At 35.9% G+C, this 25,441-nt stretch overlaps 1 protein-coding gene across 8 annotated transcripts in view; it reads right to left on the bottom strand.

Annotated features, from left to right (window-relative positions):
* Positions 1–25,441, bottom strand: part of LOC150092876 (single-stranded DNA-binding protein 3-like) — an 846,537-nt gene that overhangs the window by 808,958 nt on the left and 12,138 nt on the right. Inside the window, exon 1 of one of the 8 annotated variants that reach the window (XM_090414352.1) lies at positions 18,695–18,724. The exons of the other annotated variants lie outside the window; for them this stretch is intronic. The gene's annotated coding sequence lies outside the window, so the exon portion shown is untranslated. Of the gene's footprint in view, positions 1–18,694; positions 18,725–25,441 lie in introns of those variants that run through there. 8 annotated transcript variants of the gene reach the window in all.

Genomic DNA, 25,441 nt, shown 5'->3' with positions numbered 1-25,441 from the left:
TGGTGGGATTCGAACCAGCAACCTTTTTTGCTGGAGAGCAGATATGCTAACCACTCAGCCAACAAGCCTGAATATATATCTGCACCTTTAAAATCAGTAAGATATAAAATTAGTTAGAAAAGGAGATGCATTTCACCTAAATTATCTACAGCAGCTTTAGAAGAAATTTTTAAAAACCTTTAAAAATGTAAAAGGTTTTTTTAAATTGGACTGGGAAAATAGAGGAATTATGGTAAATGGGAAAGAACTAAAATCACCTACAATTTTCTGATGATATTGTTCTTTTAGAAAATGATCTTTGAAATGAATTCAGAAAGTAAAAAGGATTAAATATAAACAAAGACAAAACAAAAATAATGCGTAATAAATACATTAACAAAAAGCCAGTGCAAATGGAACACCAAGAAACTGATATAGTAACATCCTATATTTACCTAGGACAAAAGATCTCAGTAGAGGAGGACTGTAAAGAAGAAATAATATGTAGTCAAAATTGGTTGGATAGCCTTTGGAAAACACCGTGAGGCACTCAAAGGAAACATCCCAATCTGCCTTGAAAGAAAAATATCCAGTTGTATACCGTTGAATATATTTTTTGTTGTATCAGTTGCAACTAACTAAAAAAATTAGTTGTAACTAAAAAAAATTACCAAAGGATTACCCAGGGAAAAATGGATAGATGATTTGGTATTACCATTATAGACAGAAAGCAAAATAACTTATGTCAGAGCTCAGACTAAAGTGAGCAACATTCTAAGTCATTAAAAGATCTAAAATGGTAATGGGCAGGTCATATTACAAGAAGTAACATTCAAAAATGAACAAAGTTGATATCAGAATGGTATCACAAATGGTGACAGGATGAGATTAGAGATATCAGAAACTCAGTGGCATAGAAAGGATGAAGGACTTTTGGGGGAGGGGGGGGGGGGGTCTTCATTCAGCAGAGGACAGAAAATGGCTAATGATGATGATTAATGAAACTATCAAAAATATCAGAAAAAGCTGCAAGATTATTCAGAAAGTTACCTCTTGCAAATAAAATTTTACAAAATTATATGAAAACAAAGCATGGTTGTGAAAAGATGGTAATTTTAGATTTAAAAACTCGCTAGAACAGTTCACTGGCAATGCACAAATGATTTTCAGAAATCAGATCAACAATTTTCAAAGCATTGATTGATATTAAAGAAGAGCAACCTTGAACTAATATAGAATTTGATGCCCTTAATGAATTTTTGTAAAACCTATATCAAGTAAAAATTAGAGCAGATAAACTACACAGCCTTGAAGCACCCTTATGCTTATGAGTATATTTGCTTTCATAATTGATAAATCAACAAAAGTTCAAGGTTTCCCCAGAATATGAAAAATATTGTAGTACAAATGTTAAAGATACCAAGCTATTTTAAACCTGGTTTTACTCCATTTCCCAAGTAAGCAAACAGACAAATAAGTCAAGTTTGCGCCTGCAAGTATTGCAAGTCTAGCTGACCTTGCACGTAGTGCAAGGTCAGCTAGACTTGCAATACTTGCAGGTTTAAAACAGCTTGGTATCTTTAATATTTATTATACCCAAGGTAAAATACTTTCTACATTGTAGTACAGAAGATTAACAAGAAAAAAACACTTTGTTTGAGCTAATTCATTACTTAAAACACTGGGGGAAAAACATAGAAATTATGCTTCTAATCTTGGACTGCCAATTTGAAATAAAAGATCTTGATTTGAATCTGCAAAAGGCAACATTCGTAAGGAAGATGAATCATCATCTAGACCTTTACAATCAGAAGATAAGCACAGTCAAGGAACTACTGAACACATGACAGAGAAGATATATATGCATTATCAAATACATGAATTCATTTTTTTTAGGTTAGGCTCAGAGTTTAAGCAAAGATTCAAACAAAAACTGCAGTTGTTCGAATCAGATAATAAAGCTTCACACATTACGTGTTTGGTGGATTCACCAAAAACCATTCTGCCAAGTTCTACTGAATCAGAACACCTTTTCTGTAGCCCATTTATCACCAAGTTGAGAATTTGGTCAAGTGATAAAAAGTATTGACTGTTTGTTTTTAAGAATATAAAAATGTTTAAATTTTAATTAATTTTCTATATGGGATAAAGTTGAATATTTCAGATCAAATATGATGGCATAAGAGGTTTTTTTTATAAATGCATCGTCGTTGAGCCTTTTGGAAGAGAGGTTTACTACTGTCTGGAGCGGTTGAATTTGTGGTTGTGGTTTATCTTTAACCAGGTTGCTATATTTCTTGACCTGTTTATTTTTTATTTTTTGAAGTTCTCTCTGTGCGGAGGTTTCTGAAATGCCAAAGAAAATCGACCAAAGTTCAGGGTTAAGAACGGTGGAGAGCTCTGAATGTAAGGAGCCAATGGCAGCGTTCATCACTGAGAGGGTGGCACGAGTAGAGGTGATTTGCTTGCATAGCAATGCCAGGCTGGCACGGTTATATATACCAAGTGCTTTTTTTTTTGGAATGGAAATTGATCTTCATTTTAACGCAGTTCGGTATCACTCTTGTATCCCGACATCTAAAAAGATGTCGGGATACAAGATTTTCAAAAAATATTTATTTTCAGAAAATAAAAAATAAACGCATCAAGAAATATAGCAACCTGGTTAAAGATAAACCACATCCACAAATTCAACTGCTCCAGACAGTAGTAAACCTCTCTTCCAAAAGGCTCAACGACGATGCCGTCAGCACCCTTTGCCTCGGCCGTAATTTTGCCGTCGCTCCGAAGGAAGTACCGGTGCTCGATGTTATGGTTAACATCGAACGGGGATCGGTCGCTTACCGTCAGAGATAGCCAACAACATCAGACTTGACGTAGCCAACATCCTCACTCATTCTTCGCCTCCAAAAAGCAACTTATCGTATGCCCAACACATGGCTCTCCTGAAACTACGCAAAGAAAAAAGTATCGTCATCACCAGAGCGGATAAGGGCAATGCCACAGTCGTTCTTAATACCAGTGAATACAATCGTAAAATGAACATTATCCTCCGCAATCGCGCTACCTACATCCCACTAGAACACGACCCCACAAAAGCACAAGTTAAGAAATTAAAAATCTTACTTAAAAAAGTAACTTCCTGGCCACCTGACGTCACGAAAAAACTTGAACCGTTCTGCCCCCGTCGCCCCGGAATATACGGTTTACCAAAAATCCACAAACCCAATTCCCCACTCAGACCTATAGTACATGCCACCAATGCACCTTGCTACAGACTGTCCAACTCTCTGACCCCTCTAACCGGAAGGTCCACTTCCTATATAAAAAACTCGACCCACTTTAAAGCCCTCGCAGAAAATTTAACCTTGAATAATGCAGGCATATTGGTAAGCTTTGATATCTCCTCTTTGTTTACCAATATTCCCTTAACTGACATCTTATCTCTCTTAGAAAACGTTTTTCCATTTGACATCTTAGATCTCTTTTCCTTTGCCATTAACTCTGGGTATTTCTCTTGGAAGAACAAAATCTACAAGCAGATAGAAGGAACTGCCATGGGTTCCCCCTCTCACCCCCCCCCTTTGCCAATTTCTATATGGAAGATTTCAAAAAACGAGCCATAGATTCAGCCCCACTCAAACCTTCTATCTGGCTAAGATATGTAGATGATGTGTTCTCTATTTGGCCTCATGGCCCAGACACGTTAGACTCCTTCCTCAGTCATCTTAATAGCCTACATCCAAGAATCCAGTTTACTATGGAAAAGGAAAAGAACAACTGTTTACCCTTCCTAGACACCTTAGTCACACGCCTCCCTAATGATACACTTGTCTTTACTATATACAGAAAACCCACACACACAGGCAGATACATTCACAAACTCTCCCACCACCACCCCTCACAACAATATGGCATCATCAAAACTCTTACTAAGAGAGCCCACAATCTTTGTTCCAGTGGAACTGCCCCTAATACCAAGCTTAACCACATACACAACACTTTCCTCTCCAATGGCTACAGCGAACACAGTATCAAAAAAATAATCAGTTCCTCCCCCATTCCCCGTCCTTCTCAACAAGATTTTAAAAATGCCATCACCATACCCTACCTCCGTGGCACATCTGAAAAAATAGCCAAGATACTAAAAAAGTACAACCTATACACAGCATATAAGCCCTACCGCAAACTTGCTACCCTTATCCGTTCTGCGAAAGATCAGTTCCCTCCTCTCTCGCTGCCTGGAGTTTACAAAGTACCCCGTTCCTGTAAGCTGGAGTACTTTGGACAGACAGGCAGATCAGTATCCATCCACCTGGAGGAACACAAGTCTTACATCTGTAAACACAACTATGCCCATTCAAGCTTGGCTGACCATGTTTTGGACACCACCCACAGAGTATCATGGAAGAAAACCACCATGCTCCACCACAGCAAATTCAAGAAAGAGAGACTTTTCTTAGAAGCAGCAGCAGCTCTCAGAAACCAACCAAATCTTAAGTACGGTTGCATTAAGCTTCCAAAGATTTGGGAAACACTCATCACCAGAGATCCCGCCTTGCATTCCAGGCCACCTACCACCACCCTTAGAAGGCGCTCCACCTAGATAGGACTTTAGTGTCACCCACGTGGTTGGGCTCAGTATTGCAAGATTTGTGTGCGCATGTTACGTTAATTGTTTTTGTAATCCCCGTAGATGTCCTAGTGACTAGGACGAAATATAGGAAGTATTAAATTCTATTTTAATTCTTTTTGACTGTTGTAAAAAAATCCATTAAGTCTCCAACATGTCCTCACAGCACTTAAGCCTCTACACACGAATTCCTGCAAAATACTTGTGTTTAATAAGTATTTTGCAGGAACTGTTTTAAACAGCAACTGATTAAGACAGCTCAAGTATAAACTAAAATCAGTTCTTCTTCAGCTTTTCCCACTTAAGGAGGCTCGCTGTTAGTAGTGAGTCTCCTCCACAACCTCTTGGGCTGTAACCACATCCAAGTTCTTTCTCAAGTCCTCCTCCACCATCTCTTCTTTGGCTGTCCACACTTCCTCCTCCCCTGCACATCCATATGCATGACCTTTCTTCTTACATACTCTTCCTCCCACCTCATGACATGACCAAACCATTTCAACCTTGCCTTCTGTATCTTTGCTCCTAAATTCGTAACTTTCACTGTTCCCCTTACATAGTCATTTCTCAGATGATCCTTTCTGGTCACACAGCCCATCCACCTAAGCATTCTCATCTCCGCTACATCCATCCTGCTGATGTTATTTTTCCTCAGGGCCACAATTTCCATAGCATACGTCGTAGCTGGTCTCACTACTGTCCTGTAGATTTTGCCTTTTAGATTGATCGGCACCCTCTTATTGCATAGTACTCCAGCCATCTCTCTCCAGTTCCGGCATTCCACTTCCTTCTCAGCCTCACCATCCTTTCATTGTTGAACCTAATTATCTAAAGTCACTGACTTTCCTGATGACATTTTCTTCCAGCTCCAGATCTGTCTCCTGGCTGCCATCTACTTTGCAACACATATACTCTGTTTTACTTCTGCTCAGTCTCATACCTCTCTCTTCCAGTACTTCTCTCCAACTTTCCAGTTTGGCTGCCACTTCTTGTCTTGATTCTGCACACAGAACGATGTCATCTGCATATAGCATAGTCCAAGGCGCATCTTCTCTCACCTGCTCCATCACAATATTAAACAGGAACAGACTTGATGCAAGCCAACTGTCACTGGAAAACTTTCTCTTCCAGGCAGGTCCGAACTCTTGTCTTCATATTTCTGTACATCTCCTGCACCAGTGTGACATAATTCTCTGGTACCTTCTTATCCTTCAGACATCTCGCCTTGGCACTCTATCATACGCTTTCTCCAGATCAATAAATACCAGACATAGCTCCTGTTGCTTCTCTCGAAACTTTTCCATTATCTGTCTTAACCCAAAAATAAAATGTCATCAATCGACCAGGCATGAAGCCAAATTGCTCCTTTGCAATCTCCACCTCCTTCCTAAGTCTTCCATCAAGAACCCTCTCTAGGATTTTCATTGTGTAGGACATCAACTTTATTCCTCTGTAATTCTTAGAGTCTTGTGCATCCCCTTTACTCTTGTAAATGGGGACTAGAGTACTTTCCCTCCATAATTCAGGTATATTTTCCTGTTGACAAACTTTTATTAACATGCCAGGTCCACAGCAGGTCAATTCCCTCTTCCCCCAGTGCCTTCCATGCCTCCACTGGGATCCTGTCAGGGCCCACTTATTTTCCATTCTTCATCCTCTTTATGGCCTCCTATACTTCCTCTCTACTAATGTTCTGCACCATCCCCTCATAAGGCTCACCATCTTCTCTGCGAGTCCTTGCATTTTCTTCATTTCTGCATTTTCTTCAGCTCTTCAAAGTATATTCTTCATCTGTTTCTTATATCCACATCCCTCCTTAATACCTTTGTCCAGAGTCTTTGATCTGCCTCACACGTACAATGTCCTTTGATGCCTTATTTCTACATTTTGCCAATCGATAAATCTTTCTCTGTCCTTCCTTTGTTTCTAATTGATCATAAAGGTCTTGATACGCCATGGCCTTCGCCTGTGCAACAACTCTCTTGGCTTTCTTGCTTTTCTCTCTGTCCTCTTCCACTTGACTCGTCCGACTTCTGCTTTGCCTTCCTCTTAGCCGTCACGTCACTGCTTCTTGTACATTATTATTCCACCACCAACCCTCCTGCTCTCTAATCTTTCCAGATGTTTCACCAAGCACCTCAGTTCCACAGCTTAGAATTGCTTTTGAATTATGTCTCCACCAATCTTGTACACTTTCTAGTCCATCCGAAATCCTCTCTAACACCTTCTCCCTAAAACGGTTCCTCACACTCTTCTTTTATGCGAAACCACTTAATTTTCTTCCTCTCATGGCTTCCAAAAGTTCTTATCTTCAACTTTATTTTAAAGTCTGCGCACGGCAGCCAATGGTGCTGTCCACTTGATCTGTTGGGATTACCTTACAATTTGTTACTGCCTTAAGATGTTTTCTTCTAGTCAAAATGTAGTCGATCTGTGATATGTTGTTCTAAAAAGCAGTTCTAAATATATAAATTCATGGTATCCCAGAAATATGCTTCAAATTTACCTGGGAATTTCCAGGAAATCCTGGGCTGAAAAAAATCTGCTTTTATCCAGAAACACAAGTTGTCAGCCAATCTTATGATATGCTGCATTTTATGTACTCCTTAGTCTCTTCCCTGCTACAATTAATTGCCGACAGATGCGAACATGCTGCAAAAGGACCACATGGTTCAAAATCTTGCAGGATACCCATGTGCATGTAGTCCATAAATGGCAATAATGCATCATCTAAGTAATGACAGCTATCATTATTGAAAGACAGTACAATGCACAGACAAGATATGCTAAGAAAAAATGTAAACTCTACTCTAAGAAACTCAAAAAAGTATCTCTCCACACAAAATAATGGCCTAGATTAGCTATTACGTAGACCAATGATGGAATCATTGGTCTAGGTAATAATACGTAAAATATGACAAGCCACGTTTTGGGTGACAGGGTAGCATTCACCAACACCCGATAACAGCTATTCTTCCTGTTCGAGTTCAGTTCAGCCTTTGCATTCGTGTAAACAAGAAGTGCATTGATTTATCTTGTGACAGTTCAATAACACTGCTGCAGAGTTAAGAAAACAGTTATTAATACAATAAATATTCATTTGATATTATGTAATTATTACTTAAAATAAATATTTCCTGTTGTGGAGGAATCGCAAATTAAAAAATCTGAGTGATAAAAGATGTGGTTGAGGCGTTCATGATGCATGGATTGAGAAGTATGGTGTTATTGACAGAAATGGCAATTCATTGTCCCTATTGCACCATATAACAGTAGTAAGCAGATTGTGGAATGCAGGGACATTACGAAACAAATCAGTGGCTTTAGGAAAAAAGTGAGGAAGAAAGAAAGGAATATGTTTTTCAGCAGCTACACCACAAAAAGAGTCAATCAAATTACTTCCTTAAATTCTTAAGAGGTCCTACAAATTTTACAACAGCAAGTTTCAGCATTGTTCACGCGATGACTCAACATGGAAAGGCCCTAAATGAAGGAGAATTTATTAAAGAAACTCTTCTGAAATGTGCACCTTTCTTCTTTTAAAATATGCTAAATAAAAATGCTATTAGTAAGAATATTTCTGATTTACCAGTCAGCAGAAATATCATTAAAGATGGAGTGATGACATTGGCTCGGTTCGCTGTCAGCTAGATTTTCCAATGGTCAGCAATGACAGAAGAGTGGTAAAGCTATTCACAGTGCCAATAAACACATCAGGGAACAAAATATGGAATACTGTTCTAAAAATGCTCCGTGACCCAAGCAATTATATGTCTAAAGTTGTGTCCGTGATGAGAGATGAGGCAGGCATCCAATATGGTTGGGGGGGGGGGGGGGCCGAAGGTTAGATTTGTGAAACTGTTTATGGAAGCTCTCAACAGATCCAGTTGTGTCATTTCATTATCCACCACGAGGTGTGTGATGCAGGATTCACAGAACTACATGATGTAATGACAGTTGTAACAAAAATAGTGAATTTAATAGCAGGTCTTCTAAAGATTTGTGGAGTGCTATGAAGAAATTCAGTTATGTTGAGAATAAAAATTTGGAACAGATTCCTTAGCTCAGTGATTGTACATGGTTCAGCACACTGATTTTTATTTTTTACAGACCTCTCAGTTCCTATGAATGAACTGAACTTAAAGTTACAAGGTTTTGGCAAAAGTATTGATGTTATATTTGGATACATAAAAGCCTTCAAAACTAAACTTCAAAATTTCAAATGAGATGTGGGACCTAAAAGTATTTTCCTTGACTAAAAAAATATTTCAAGGAAGTCAGCTCGGTTATGAAAAATGAAATGGAGTCCTTGCATATAAAGTACTAGCACATTTTATACTCAATGATCAGTTTAGTGGAAGATTTAATCGATTAAAAAGTTTAGAACAGACAATTAAAGTAAGTATCTGGATGTAGTAGTATACACTACTATGGAATTAAATGATTTCCAACTGCTATAAATTGAAGCATTAGCACTGCAGTTAATAGAGTTCCAGGCCATCATCTGAACTCAGATGTTTGATGACCTGAGGTCTCAACTTGAGGATCTGGAAAGAAATCACCTGCAGAATGAAGAATGCCATTACAAACAAGAAATTTGGAATGTTTGGAACCACATACTGGAAAGTTTAGCACCCTTAAAAAGCTAGCAATGGCTTTACTCAACAATTTCTCCCTCTACATATTCTTGCAAGACCTTATTCTTGGCATTAAACAACCTTAAAATGGACAAAAGAAACTGACTAACAGATGAAGTTAGTGCTGCTTGCTTGGGCTTGAAGAGGCCAAGTGCACAGAGTACCTACCTTCAATTTCAGATTTATCTATTAAGACTTAGCAACATAAAAAGTCATTAAGTGATGTTAATCAAATCAAATGAAATGAGTTTCACTTTTTCTTTTGTTTCAGTTCAATTCAAAATTACTATTAAAAGTATGGTAATTTTTAGTGCGCTATTTTAAGCCCAATTATCAGTATGCATATCGTTTACTCTAATTTTTCATTATTATTTTACACGTCTCCAAGTTTGTGTTACTCTCATTTCATTTTTGTGATTATTTGACATTTCAGTATATAATGCATAATACAACACTTGATTGGACTGTATTTTTTTTAAATAAATGAATATGTAAAGAACTGTTTCTCTCTTTTCACAGGGAAGAAGAGGCATGCCAGCAGAGTCCAGGTGGGTATTTTCCAAATTTTTCATATGCTGAATCTAAAAGGTTAACCATCACTAATCTAAACAAGATCTGTTCTTAACTTAAAACAAAACTAAAATTGCAAGAAGAGACACAGCTAAAAGCTGATATGAGATTCTTTAAGATGATATGAAGATTAACCACTCAGTATCTTATGAATATAAGATACTGAGTCATCATCATCCTGATATGTACCCACAAAGGGAGTTCAAGCTACTATGACTGTACTACATGATTAACTTTACATTATTAAATCTCTGATTCACAATTTTTCTCCAAATTAGCCTAGTCTATTACTTTCCAATACTGTCAATATCCAACATCTCATGCTTCCAAGGCACTTCTAACTGAAACCAAAATCATCTATCCTCTTTTCACCAATTCTATTTAAATAGCCATATCACCTTAGATTAGCTTAAACATTGTTGAATGCTGACAATGTCATGTTCCTTTCTAATATTCTACCATTGATGCGATCTGTTCACTCCTCTAATTTTTCTCAGAACCATCATATCAGTATTTGATCAAGTGTTTTTTTTCTAACCCAACTCACAAATGTATAACTTAAAACTGCTTTGAACACCGTCTTGTATACTGCTAGTTTGGTGTTTTGGCTAATTTCTCTCTTATTCCATATAAATTTACTCAGCAAGCTACCCACCATACCAGCTTTGCTTATTCTGTTGTAAAAAATACTCAAAAGTAAAGCAGAGAATACAGAGAAAAAAAGCAAAGAAAAAGAAGAATGAAAAGGGCCAGTACCATTACTGGGGGGGGGGGGGAGTGTAAGGAAAGGATATTAAGTGGAATGGGCAATTGCTAGAGATAGTTTTTTTTTTTTTGATCAGTGAATGTATTCATAGAAAAGAAACAAGCATCATGTGAATAATGGTCAGTATGGGTGCAAGTGTAATGACTCCAGAGCAATTTTTTTTTTCTTTTTTTTAATTACATATATTCCTTTACTGTATTAAGCGTCTCCTTAGCACAATTGGAAGAACAATGGTACATTGCGCCCTTTGATTAGAAAAGGCCTAAGTTCGATTCTCGTCATGACGGGAGGAATCTTTATATGGACTTTTTCAACTGAAGGCAAGTTAGTCGATCTCGTACGGAGGTAGCAGAGTTTTTTCTCCCAGAAACTTGGGTTTTTCATCCCACATACAGACAAATCAGCCCTTCAGAACCCACGCAATTTACAGACAAAAAATACTAGCTGTGGTGTAGTGGTTGTGGGCAGTAGATGGCGTTGAAGAGGTTCTGTGTAGTATTGGAGACTGAGAGTTGTACAGTAGGTGTCCTCCCGCGAGGAGTCTTTGGACTCTGTGGAGGAGTCACAAATATTAATAATAATAGTATTATGAATTTTTTTTTAGTCTGTTTGATTTCATGTTGGTGTGTCTGTATATAAGATGAAAGTTTGTGGCATTATGCACTACAGCAAATGATGCAAGTCATTTACTTAACATTACCCAATTACTCTCTCCTGAACTTCACACTGGCATTTTTTTCTACATTGGCTAAAATTTGGCATCAAGTATGACATTCGCTATATCAGGGGCATCTTAGAAAAAATCTCGTGCACTCTCTATGATATTGCTTTTCAGTGTGTATTTGCCTTTCCTTTGGCATGCCAGTACATGCTTAGTATATTTCATTGCATCCATGAAGATGCCTTGGTGATCAAGGTGATATATTGGCTTAATAATGTGATTTGCTATATAAATTTAGTTAACATCTATTTTCTCCACTTAACGTCAACACGAGTGATACTAGTGTTGAAAATTCCAATGTCATTTATAAGTAAAACCATGACCACTGTTATGCAGAAACCTCATCTTAAATTTTTCTGAAAGATAGACAAAAAAAAAAAAAAAAAAAAAGGTATATCCATAAGGTATATTAGTTTTTTTTTTCCATCCAAAGGCGAGTTAGATGATCTCATATAGAGGTATTAGGGCTTTTCTCTCCAGAAACTGGTTTTTCATTCTGCATGCAAAACAAACCGGCCAGGATCTCTCTCACACACACAATTTACAGAAGAAAAATACTATTGGTGATGGGCAGTATGACATTGTGTGTGTAGATGGTGGATTAAGTAAGCAGTGGAGATGGGGAATTATATGCAGTAGAGTAGAATATCCTCCCTCTAGTCATTGAAAGTGCAATGCAATAATAATTAACAAAGCCAATATTTCAGAAAACTTGTAAAGTTTCTGCACAAAATTCGAACAATGTTGGTTTATTTGTAAACCAACATTGTTCGAATTTCTACTAATTTCCAACACCACTCATGTTAAGGACAAAACACGTCTAGAGATAATTAGCTTAATTTATTTAGCAAGAAGATAATTAAGCTCATATTTAACCTTAATCACCAAAGCATGTTCATGGACTTAAAAGAAACATTTATTAGCACTTGCACACAGGCACACACACCAACAGGAAGGCTGTGAAAGGCATGATACTGAAGTCCTAACTGGCACCCTCTATTCATGTTGAGCAATGTGTGTGTAGTTGGCAGATTAAATGAGTAGTGGAGATGGGGAGGAATTTTCTCTTCTACTCTACTTCAAGGAAATCTTGCTAAAGATCTTCATCCGATATTATTGATGGCATGAAGATCTAATGTGTTAAGATTTAGATAATGTTTTAGTGCTATGGTGGATTCCAGAAATACTCTCTCAGATGTACATTTGTATGAAAGGAGATTTTTTTCCCTCCTGGATCCAGTGATCTGTATCTATGACATGGTCTGCTATTCCAGAATGAGCTACAGAGAAAATAATGGATGCTGTTTCAATGTTCATCCACACGGATTTTTTCTATTCTTTGAAAGTTAGTTTGCAGGAGCAAGGATGCTGTAGACTCCAGGATGATCTAAATGATGAAAAGAATCCTTTGGTGAGTGGACAAGGATAGCTAAATTTTTGTATAGTCTAAAGTAGGTCTTTATGTTATACCTTTTTGAGAATGCATGAGATGCCCTGACATGTGAATGACAATGAATTTTTTGTGTTCTCTTGATTTGGGATGTTTTTTTTTTTTTGGGGGGGGCCTTCTCTCCAGAAATTGGTTTTGGAAGATAGAGTTCTGCTGCCTTTATCAGTGGGAAGCCTTTGGCCAAAATAAAGTGTCCTGGATGTGATCGATTTCACGGGAAAGACAAATGTTGTCAGAGTAGAGGGGTTCTAACGCTATCTGCTAAGGTTCTGATAATACCATGCTAGGAATGGGGTGAAGGTACATCAATAGATGTACCTTCCAGTATGGGTAGGTACACATAAAAGGAAATAAGCATCTATTGGGTAGACAGCGACTGGCATCGTTTTCAATGTGCAACAGATTCTCAGGTGTTGGCTGTTGAGGCATGCTAAAATTTTTTCCAACACATTCCCAGCCTTTGACCAAATTGAGAACACAAAACAGTGTAACCATATTGTGGGTTTGAAGGAGGTGGAGTTTAGAGTCATATTTTCAAAATGCCCTCACATGTATACCAGGACATATTGTATGTGGGGAAAGGAGGAGGAGAGACTATATGCATACCTTCAGTCTGCTTATAGGTTTTTCTCAGTTAAGTAAAATGAGAAGTGATGATAAAGGTTAATAAAGGTGATATAGAATGGAAATCATTCATTCTTTCTGCTCCCCAAAGTTTCTTTAAATGGTACATTAGTGAATAGGGAGGCTGTATCAGAACTGACCATAACATTAATATCCAAAGTTGAGGATATTAATGTTATCCTAAAGTGTTTCTTTTTTCCTGTGAATAAAAATGATTTTATGTTTTATAGGAAAAAGGACTACATCTGGTGATCTCCAAGAAAAATTAGTGTAAAACTGTCATTTACAATTTTCGAAATGTAATAAATGAAAACCACCTACCTTGGTCACATACTAAAGGCATGAATCCCTACAGAAAAACACTTCTAGAAGGAATGATACAAGGAAAAAGAAGAGGAAGACAAAGAACAGATTGGATAGGAAATATTAAGGACTGAACCTTTTTATCCTATGAAGAATGTAAAAGAGAAGCACAAAACCATATAGATGGTGGAAGCTCATGGTAGTCAACCTCCTGGAAGAAGATTACATCTGACAAGATAATAATCGAGCTTTTAAGAAGTCTACATAAGAATGGGAATGTATTTATATAATAACACTATGCAAAAAAAAGGTTATGCTGATGCTAATACAATCATTACTGAATACAAATTTGACATTAATTAATAAGCCACTTAAACATTATGTACATGTGTTGGTTTATATTTTACCAATCTTTCCGTCTGCTCATGAGGTTTCTTTTATGTCCATCATAAATACAAAACATGAATGTCTTGAAATTACATGTAATTTACATTAGCACAGCAACTTATTAGACACATTAAGTTATTAATAATTTACTTGTCGCTGATAAGAGTATTTCTATTCACATCAGTTCTTTCCCTCCCTTATATCTGCCAGTCAATCACATCTCAAATAGAGAAAACAGAAATTAAGGAAAATCCTAATATATCCTGAATCAAAACACATTCTTTTCCCCACCCCATGCAGTTGAAGTTTCAATAACTCAAAGTGATTATGAAGCATCTCATCTGTGGATCCCAAATTTTACATTTAGTTACATGATAAACCCATTCATCTGCCTACCTTTCCAGCTCTTCAAATCCTCTTGAAGAGCCAAAACAAGAGTACTATCACAAATAACCATCCCAAGGTTCACATCAACTGCAAACATCCCTGTAGTGCTGTGACAATATCAGTGACAAAGATTGAGCAGTATGGTTTCAGTACTGAATACTGTGGGACAACACTCCCCGATACTACTTCCCCATATAAACTCTCATATCAAAAAGCCAGTCACCAATCCAATGATATCCAAAATCCATATGTAGAAATTTAAAAACCAACTTGTAAACTGGCAACCCTATCAAATGCCTTAAAACAGAGTTTCCCAAATGATGGGTCACGAAAGCTAAATGCTGGGTGGCCTAAAAATACTCTTGAAAACCTAGGTGTTTCGTTTTTGGGTTTTCTTTTTTTCATGAAACTCTAAAATACAAGTAAATAGCATTTAATCGGGACTAATAAATAAATAATTTAATTAACAGATAAGAAAAATGCGTTCTGTCCACATCATTTCACAGTCTCTTTGTTCAGAGTAAAGTAGCTCAACTAATGGTGAGGCTGCACAGCAGCAACCGTGCCACCAGCGAAAGCTGCAAAAAAAACACTCTCTCTCTTGATGCTTAACTCGCCCACTACATTAAGCATCAAGAGAGAGCATATTTTTTTTGTATTTACTGATTAAGTGTACCTTGCCTGGTGGGTTCAACTGAACAACCGTAATTATTATAATTGTTCTCATTAATATATTACTTCAACCTTTTGGTTCTGTCCACTTCTGGACGAAGGTTCCCCCCATGATTTTCCAGATCACTCTGTTTTCCGCCTCTCCATCCATCTCACTCCTGCAATTTGTTTCAGTTCATCCCTCCACCTTCTTCTCGGTCTTCCTCTTTGTCTTGCTCCAGTCCATCTCCTGTCACTGCATCTGGCCAGCCCATCTCCACTTAGCCTGTTTAATGTATTTTACAATATCCATGACACCTGTTTGAGATATTATCCAGGTATTGGTCTTCCTATCTCTTAATGTTATTCTTAACATAATTCATTACATGCGATGTTGTGTTGTTCTCAGCTTTTTGTTTAGGACTTCTGTTAAAGTCCATGTTTCTCCTCCATATGTTAGGACAGGAAGAATGCACTGGTCGAAAGCTTTCTGTTTTAGACTCATAGGGATGTCACTTCTGAATATGTCTCCCATTTTCCCCATAAGCCATCCATCCAAGGTGAATTCTTCATTCAATCTCTTTTCTTTGGCTCTCCTCAAAGAATAACAATTGGCCCAAATATACATATGAAGTAACTTGTTCTATTTCATGGTTTTCAACTTTGACAGTTATATGGTTAATATATTTATTCATCATTATTTTTTCTCTTTATTTTTAATCCAATTACTCTGAAGGCTTCATTTAGCTGATTTAGCTTTTCTTCCAGATTATCTGCAAATTTCAGATGATACAGCCTTTCTTCATTTATGTTTCCCAATCAAGGCTTCTAAAGACTTCCTCTAGTGCAGCTGTAAATAATTTGGGAGATATGGTGTCGCCTACCCGATGCCTTTTTGTATTGAGAACTTTTCACTTTTTTTATATAATTTAATTACAAAAGTTGCATTATTATTGTAAATATGTTTTAGTGTTTGAATATATAGTTTCTCAGTTCCCTGGGTTTCAAGAGCTTTTAGTGTTGCAGATGTTTTAACTGAATCAAATGCTTTTTTGTAGTCTATATAGGCCAGACATAAGGTTTGGCTTTAGTTTAATTTCTTTATATTTTTGTAAGAGTAAATGCTTCTTTATTATAATAATAATAATAATAAATGAAAACTCTATGAACATTCAAAATCTGTTTTATTTTACCTATTGGCAATAAAAATTTTAGTGGTCACGAAGATTAAGTATTAAAATAACCAGGACACAGAAAAAAAAGTTCTGAAACCTTTTCCCAACTTTTTTTTCTGTGGAAGAGAGAATGCCTTATCCTCATCCACTGCTCTTGTTACTCTATTGCAAAAGGTAAACAGATTACTAAAACAACAGCACTGTAACAAATCCATGCTATCCTACATATATAATATTGCCCTCATCTGCCTAATTCTACATATGAATTAGTATCAATTTCTCCAAAATCTTTATTTCTTTTGTAGTTAAGATTTTTTCTTCTACATATGGATTTTTTATTTCTTCAAACAGGCTATAGTTTGATATTTCCATTCAACCACTGCAGCCCTTATGCAATGGAACTATCTTACCCTCCTTCCAGTCTCCAGGAACCTGTCCCATTACAAAGAATTTCATTAAACAACCAAGTTAATGGTACAGTCAGTTCAACAGCACATTACCTTAAAACAAGAGTGGAGAAATTCCATGCAATCCTCCCTGCTGCATTTTTGACATTTAGTATACTATTTGGAATACAGCCTCTTTATTCACTTCTAATATTTCACCACTCATTTTTCTAGGAATAAAACTGTACTAGGATGGAATATTCTAATAAAGTGATTATTAAATAGCCCAACTATATCATCTGCATTGGTCACTCAGGTTATCCATCCACAATCATTTTTTCCTCCTACTCACCACATAATGAAAAAACTCCTGGCACCTCCCACTGTCTACCATTTCATGCACACAAACACATTTTTAAACAACAGGATGGGTACATTCCAACATGTGTAGCAAGCTATGAAATCAATTATGCTAATAAAGTAACCTTAAAATGAGGTCTCCCTCATTTGTGGCATGTTAAGTGGCATGTTAGAACTGGTAGCCATGATGTTTATGATAGATACAATAAAATCTTAAAAGACCACACAATCACACAAACAAAAATTCAATTTCAACAGCGTAAACTTAAGAACGAGTATTGGTAATGAAGGATATTCATCATCTTTAACATCTCCCATCAAAAATAGCACCACCAAATAATAAATTAAACTGGAGAAAATTTGATTTGAAGTTAGTAATCTATATGTTCACTGGACATCCACAGATGCCATATGGTCACTTTGATGCACCACACCAAGCATTGCCATGTAATACTGTTGTATTACATGGCAATGCCATGTAATACAACAGTCACTCCACACACTATATATCCATCTCATTGATGGTCTACCCCTTCCTCTTAGTAATGACAACTTTTTTTTTTTTCATCTAGTTATATCATATCCTGTACACCACCTGAGGGTACACATCAGGAATTTGATGACACTATTTTAATTCACCCTAATTTAGGATCTAAGTTTTCTATTTCATTTGATGCTTTATAAAAATTACATAATAGCATGAGTAGCATGTTAGAACTGGTAGCTGTGATGTTTATGATGGTCTAGCTGGAGGGAGCAATTTAAAGATAATTAAAGCCTGTATTTAGCATTCTCAATAGAAAACAGCGCAGAGAGGGATTATTCTACAGTAAAGAAATATTGGAAACGCTTTAAAATTTTTGTGCTAATTAACAGTCAGACAAATATCTCACTCCTCTGATCTTAGTCTGGAATTACTCAACCACACTCTCCTATTATATTACATTACAGTAACTTTAAGTTAAGGGGATAATAAATCCCTCATTATTTTAAAGACGGATACGAAACTCTGAGATCGAAATCTAAGAGTTTCATGCCAAAGAACTTTCGGCGAGTCCAAGCGTAAGTTAACACCTGGTAGTAGAACACTAGGGCAACTCTGAGCAAAGGTGGAGCAAGCTCAATCACTATCCTTAATATTTTCTCATAATGTAAAACGCAGCTCCTAGGAAATGTATTACTGTTTTCCATTATGAGGAGTTGCCCTAGTGTTGTACTACCAGATGATGACTTGCGCTTGGACTCGCTGAAAGTTCTTTGGCATGAAACTCAGATTTCGATCTCCGAGTTTCGTATCCGGTTTTAAAATAACGAGGGATTTATTATCCCCTTAACTTAATTTATGCTGCCAGAAAAAAATAGCCTCTTGGCTCTTTATCGTATTACAGTGACTTGTTTATTCCTGGATCTGTAGTTACTGTCGTTATACAGAGCATAACAACTCAGTATAACTAACCAGTGTTTAACCAACATTGAAGCAAATACCATGTTAACTACTTACGTAGTGTAGTGGTTTTCAAACTGTGAGGGAGGAGAGATCTTTTCAGGAGCACAAAGCAATGGTCAATATTATTGTTTATTTTTATTAAATATTTTTATCATTAATATATACTAAGTTAATATATATAGTTCCTTCTATATGGCCTCACTTGGCTGACTTTTGCTTACTTCAACCCCAAGGGTGTTTCTCCTTTTCCCAACTTCTACTCTAGCTGGTAGAAGGCAGCAGCTCTACTAGTACTTGATGAAGCACTGGGGTGGAGAAGGCAACAGGAAACCACTCCACTAATATCCCTAGAAAATTTTAGTAGCAATGAATAGAACTTATAAGGGAGCAGCTACTAGCCAGGCAAACCAAGGTTTGCCTGGCTGGTAGCTGCTCATTGGAATATATAAAATATCAGGAAATAAAGACGCTTCAAGGGCTGATGTTCTTCCTGATCAAACCTCTAAAAGTGACTTAAAACAAGCTATAAACAAACTGAAAATGAAAGATCATCAGAGAATCAAAATTGCAACATGGAATGCAAGAACAATGAACAGATGTGGAAAATTAGAAAATCTCAAACAAGAAATGGACAAAGGAAAAATTGATATCATAAGGCTCTGTAAAGTCAGATGGGAAGGAATAGGTGATTTTTATAGTGACGAAGTAAGAGTAATTTACTCAGGTGGAGATAAAAAGGAAAAAGGAGTTGCACTAGTTTTTAATAAAAGAATAGCAAAGAGCGTCATTAGCATAAACTGTCTGAATAATACGTTTATGGTGATAAAATTGAAGGCTGAGCCAGTAGATATAACAATAATGCTAGTATATATGCCAACAAGTGACCATTCAGATGAGGAAATGTACGAACAGTTACAAGAACTAATTAAAGAAGACAAAAAGAAAAGACTATATGATTATAATGGGAGATTGGAATGGTGTTATAGGAGAAGAAGAGGATGGGAGTGTAGTAAGAAGATACGGACTAGGTAATAGAAATGTGAGAGGGGAAAGGTTAGTGGAATTCTGTAAAGAAAAGCTAATAATTACAAATACTTGGTTTAGAAAATCTAAGAGAAGACTATACACATGGAAAAAACCAGGAGATATGGAAAGGTATCAAATTGATTACTTTATAATAAAGCAAAGATACAAGAATAGTGTAAAAAATGCATGCACATATCCTGGAGCTGATATTTACTCTGACCACAACCTACTATTCATAGAAATAAATGTGAAACTAAAGAAAATAAAAGAAGCTATAAAAAGGGGAAAATACCAAGGAATTTGGAAATAGATTGGAGAAAGAATTAGAGGAAACAAGTTTTGTCAAAACTGAAGATCCAGAAAAGAAATGGGAACAAGTTAAAGAGAAAATAAAGAAGATTGCAGAAGAAGAAGAAATTGGATATGTAAGAACTAAAAGAATAAAAAAAACCGTGGATAACTAATGAGATGATTTCTCTAATGGAAGAAAGAAGAAAATGGAAAAATAAAGACACCCCAGAAGGGAAAATACAATATAGAACCCTGAATGACAAATTGAGAAGGGAAGCAGAAAGTAGTAAAGAAGATTGGCTTAAAAAACAATGTGAAAAAATGGAAAATTATGAGAGAGTGGGAAGGTATGATGTTTTATATGAAAAAGCAAGAATCACAAGAGAAATGGAATTCAAGCTAGAGACATAGAAAATAAGAATGGAGAAATCATAACTGAAGAAGATAAAATCCTAATGAGATGGAAGGAATACATTGAAGATCTATATGACAAGGTAAATAGATCAAATGAGTTGCCATTAGAAATAATGAAGATAAAAAGAAGGTAAATGCAGATGATCTAGGCCCAGAGATTTTGAAGACAGAAGTAGAAATGGCCATTAAAGAATTAAAATGTGCAAAGGCAGAAGGAATAGATGAAATACCCGAAACAACTTCAGAAAAAAGGAACTGAAGAAATAATCAAAATAATAAATTTAATTTATAACAAAGGAGAACTACCAAAAGATTTTATGACATTAATATTTATATCTATATCAAAGAAAAGTAATGCAGTGAACTGCAAGGATTTTAGAACAATAAACCTCATTTCCCATACATCAAAAATACATGAGAATCTTAACACAAAGAATTGCATCTAAAGTAGAAGAATTTCTTGGAGAAGATCTGTTTGGTTTCAGGAAGGGTAGGGGAACAAGAGATGCGATTGGACTGTTAAGAATAGTAAGTGAAAGAAGTCTAGAAGTGAATAAAGAAGTTAACATCTGTTATATAGATTTTGAAAAAGCTTTTGACTATGTAAAATGGGATAAGATGGAAGTAATGGAAAAGATTGGTATAGATTGGAAAGACAGAATGCTAATTATCTCACTATATATGAGACAACAGAACCAGGTATCATTGGACAAGGAGTAAGACAAGGCTGTTCTCTGTCACCAATTTTGTTCAACATGTATTTGGAAGCAATGCTAAAAGAAGCACTGGAGAATTCAGAAGGAATAAAGATTGGAGGTAGACAGATATTTGCAATAAGATATGTAGATGACAAGGCATTACTATCGAACACTGAAACAGGACTACAACATCTGTTGAACAGATTACTGGAATCCTGTATCAACTATGGAATGAAAATTAACATCAGAAAAACAAAGGTGATGAAAATAGCAAGGAAAGAGGCAAATATGGATATCAGAATAAATGGGGAAAAATTGAATCAAGTAAAGATTTAAATAACTAGGAAGTGTTATTAGCAGTCATGGAAGATGTAAAAGTGACATAAAAGCAAGAATAGTGATGGGAAGAGATGCCTTTAATAGAAAATGGAATTTATTCAGAAATAAAATGGATAGAAACCTAAAGAAAAGACTAATAAAACGTTGTGTGGAGTGTTGCCCTCTATGCATCTGAAACTTGGTCATTGAAGAAAAAAGAAATTAAGATTTTGGAAAGCTTTGAGATGTGGATTTGGAGAAGGATGGAAAAAATCAAATGGACAGATAAAATAGCTAATGAAGAACTCTTAAAAAGAGTAGAAGAAGAAAGAAGTCTGTTAAGGAGGATAAAAAGAAGCAAAGGAAACTGGATCGGACATATTCTGGAAGGGAATGGAATCAGAGCAAAGGAAAATAGATGGAAAAAGACCCACATGAAGAGTAAGGAAAACAATGTTAGATGACATGCTCAATGGAGACAGGCACACAACCTTGAAAGAGAAGGCTCAGAACAGAAGAGAGTGGAAGGAAAGTTTCTGCTACTAAAAGAAGAACCTGCTCAATTGCAGAATACTAAACAAGAATATACTAAGTTATAAATTTGAAAGTTACAATATTTAAAATAAATATCTATAAGCTATTAAGGGCTCTCAAGTATAATTGTATACTAACAAAATATTCATAAGTGTGTTTTATGAAAAAAAAAGCAAACAATTTTTCTCTGCCATTATAAGCAAATATTGACAACAAAAATCTCAAATAAACCCCTCAGGTCTGCACTATAACTACATTAGTGCATTTCCGAATTCTGATTGGCTTCAAAACATTGTCAGATCGATGGATTAGTGATATCATGTGGCACGATGACAACTCAAATAAAAAAACATTTAGGTTAGAATCAATACAATTAAATATTTTTGGGAAAATAAAGAAGTCTTCATTTTATGAAGTGATTAGGTTCCCAGCCCATTGTTTTGTAAATAGACGAAACATTTAAATGAGATTGATTACTTCACTACAAATGACAACCAGATGACTTTTCCACCAGTTTCGTAATTTATTTCAGTAAACGAGGAGCCTTGTCCATGATTACTGCTACTACATGATTTGATTTAATCATACTGAAACTGAAGCATAGTGATGAATTTGTAAAACAAAATGAAAAATCAAATAAGCAGTGAAAGGAAATCTAAAGTAAATCCATAAAAACAACAAATGTGTATTTAACATTAATGAATAATCTAAAAAAGAATGATGTAGATGACAATAGATGAAATCTTTACATTATGCTATAGCTAAACAAGGATAACAAGATATACTCAATTGTTAAAATGAATATATATAAGGTTAATTAAACAATTAATAGACTTATTTTGCAGTACAATTTCTCAGAAAATTTCTTTTGGTACCAGCATATTCATGTTAAGTTTATTTTTTTATATATATATATATATATATATATATATATATATCAGAAGGGGAAAAAATTTATGAAGAGACTAGACACACAGGCTTCTCCCAAACATGCCAAAAAATTTCTTACTCTACATCATAATTTATCGTGAATTCATTTTGCTTAATAAATCCATAATTATTCTTTATATTTAACAATTTAAAATATTAACAGAACTTTTGTTTTGTTATTTAAAGAAATAAAAATCAAATACTGCACTTATGCTGTATTGTTTTTAAATACATGTTCATTATAAAAATTGAACAAGTTTTGTTATATTGAAATGGAGAATGATAATTATGGATAACATATCTTACTACCACATGCAGGAAAAAAAACTTAGTTTCAAAAAGTTAGGATCACCTGTTATTCTTAATTTAAATATCATTACCCACAAGTTCACAAGGACTGCTTCAGGATGTTCATTACAATCAAATGAGGTGTAGTAATTGATTAGAATGGATAGTAGTGTGTGAAAAATACTTTAAAGCCTTATTAACATCTGACCTCCATGAGAGGCATGATGTAAGAATGTGTGAACATATTCCTACATCATGCCTCTCAATGAAGATGCAAGTTCATGATAAACCAAAGAGCATCAAAAGTCGTGCATAAACATCTATTCTGGACAGTTTGGAGCTTCTCGATGTTGTAGGAAGATGTGTGAACCCAAGCTGCCGATCCATGAGTCAGTATTACCCTGATGACTTATTTGTAAAGAAGTAATTTGTTGCCTGAATATAACTACATCTATTGATCAGTCGTTAAAGTTCAGTAATTGCTTTATTGGCTTTGGAGTAAACATAAGATATGTGGGACCCAAAATCAAGACCTTTATCAAGTTGTATTCCATGGTATTTGGCTCTTATTTACCATGGGATGGGGATATCAAACTAAAGTAGTGAATGATGAAGTGATGGTTTCCTTCTCATAAATAAAACTGCAGCACTTTATCATTGATGTCAATTCGATTCCTGAAACCACAGTTCAAGGGAATTCTGTTTTGTAGACACTTGGTTATTAGTTTCAGACAGTGATCTAGTAAATATTGTGGTGTCATCTGCAATCAGTGCAAAGAATTTCACCCATGTAAATGGAAAATAACAAAAGAAAATAAAGTCACGTGGAGCCCCCTATTGTAATTGTCCATTCAGAAGATCTGCCTGTAATTTAACTTGAAATTTTCTTTCATTTAGGTATTTGATAAGCTGAATTAAATAAATTGAGGATTTAACTTTTAAGAGTTTATAAAGAAAGCCATTATGCTAATCCTATCAAATGCTTTAGCTAGATTGAGGAATATAGTACCTATGAGCTGTTTCCAGTTGTGATGTATTTTACAATTCTTTGGACTTGCTGAACTGTACAGTGGTTTGGCCAGAAAACACACCGTTCATCTGGTATGATATTAGTTTTGTTGAATACTTCTTGAAATCTTGTTGGAATTACTTTCTCTGATATCTTCCCAAGGAAGGCAAGAGAAAAGTTTTTTTTGGATTCCTAAACAAGAGAAAGCTTTCTCCTGCTTAGGAATCAAATTTATATCATCTTTCTTCCATCATGTTGGATAGCAAAACCTAAGCATTGCATTTCTGAAAGCAACAATGTGTAAAACAGCTTTGTGGGAGAAAATATTTGATGACTTTATTTAGCTTTTTTATTATTAATTTTTTGATGATTCTGCAGACTTCAGTTGGAGAAGTTGGGCAAACATCCATTTGCTGAGTACAGCAATTTGATACACACCATACCTGTTAATGGTCAGTTTTGATGTCTCCTCCTTATTCACAAATGTCCCACTCAAAGAATCCTTAGAGCTAATCCAAGCTAAATTTCCTCCCGATATCACAGCCCTATTTTAGTTCACAATGAACTCTGGCTATTTTGTTTGGGAAGGAAAAATCTACAAACAAATATAGGGGATAGCCATAGGTTCTCCACTCTCCCCACCCTTGGCCAACTTTTATATGGAGACTTTTGAAGAGAAAGCCTTAAACTCTGCCCCACAAAAACCATTTGGCTTCACTATGTAGATGATGTGTTTGCTATTTGGCCACATGGCTCCGATGCACTCCTCTCCTTCTTAACACACTTAAACAACCAACACCCCAGAATCAAATTCACCCTGGAAGAAGAAAAAAACAACTGCATTCCTTTCTTAGACACACTAGTCATCCGCCAGCCTGATGGAACTTTGGTTTTCTCAGTATATAGAAAACCCACCCATACAGGCAGATACATTCACCAACATTCCCTCCCCCAACCCAATTAAGACACTATACAACAGGGCTAAACTTATCTGCTTGAATGACAATGCCCTAACCACAGAACTAAACCACATTCTTAACATTTTCTCGGCCAATAAAATTGGCCGAGAAAATGTTAAGAATGTGGTTCAGTTCCCCCCCAAAAAATATTGAAAACCAGTAAACCACACACACACACACACACACACACCCTCACAACAAGGATTACTGTAAATCTATCACCATACCCCATATCCAAAGCACCTCAGAAAAAATCACAAAAATCCTAAAAAAACATAACTTCTTGTTACAAACCATATAAAAAATTGGCATCCCTTATCTGCTCAACTAAAGACCAACCTCCTCCCCTAGACCTACCTGCTGTATACCAGGTCCCTTGCAGCTGTAAGCTGTCCTACTTTGGCCAAACAGGCAGGACAGCAAATATCAGAATTTCAGAACACAAGGACTACATCCGGTTTCACCAATACAGCCACTCTGGTCTTGCTGACCATGCGTTGG

This window comes from Typopeltis vanoorti, chromosome 25 (genome assembly GCF_054136105.1).
Source record: "Typopeltis vanoorti isolate ZY-2024b chromosome 25, IOZ_Tvanoo_1.0, whole genome shotgun sequence".
In the NCBI taxonomy this organism is placed as follows: domain Eukaryota; kingdom Metazoa; phylum Arthropoda; class Arachnida; order Uropygi; family Thelyphonidae; genus Typopeltis; species Typopeltis vanoorti.
Note: the sequence above shows the minus strand (reverse complement) of the source record. Positions and strands in the feature narration are given on the sequence as shown.